At 34.6% G+C, this 497-nt stretch overlaps 1 protein-coding gene across 6 annotated transcripts in view; it reads right to left on the bottom strand.

The window, feature by feature from the left end:
• The window catches only part of LOC119587818 (inosine-5'-monophosphate dehydrogenase 1b-like), a 51071-nt gene that overhangs the window by 42849 nt on the left and 7725 nt on the right, over window positions 1-497 (bottom strand). The gene's annotated exons all lie outside the window — the stretch shown is intronic.

The following is a 497-nucleotide window of genomic DNA, read 5'->3' as shown; positions in this document are numbered from 1 at the left end:
AGAACTGGAAGTCATCAATGCTATGTACTGCTATGATGTATAAATGTAATCCATCTCTGATCTTTTTGTAATTTTTAAATCATACAAGCAGTCATTTCATTCTCTGAATTTTAGAACTCCTAGATTTCTGTGTCATGAGTCTAAGCAGGGCCCTAAACTACACATATGTTAACCCACGATCCAATTCACTTACCCCATTATCTTATCACGGCATTCTGGTTTATACCATATTTGTATGATTTTGTCCCTTTATACTAGTAAATTATGCATCATAACCAAAAACGCTCTCCAGTCAGGTTGTAATCTACCCTCAAATTTATTTAGTTGGGAAAAAAACTCACCTTCTGCTTCTTCTGCAAACTCTAGATATAAGAAGCCTCACAAAAATCTATCACAAAAAATTTCCGTCTTTGACCAACTCCTGCCCATTTTCTTCTTTGACAGTTACTCCATTTCTTTGTTCTTACAAATATACTAACAACAATGTGAATGGTGAC

The sequence above is a fragment of the Penaeus monodon genome, chromosome 23, assembly GCF_015228065.2.
Source record: "Penaeus monodon isolate SGIC_2016 chromosome 23, NSTDA_Pmon_1, whole genome shotgun sequence".
Lineage (NCBI taxonomy): Eukaryota > Metazoa > Arthropoda > Malacostraca > Decapoda > Penaeidae > Penaeus > Penaeus monodon.
Note: the sequence above shows the minus strand (reverse complement) of the source record. Positions and strands in the feature narration are given on the sequence as shown.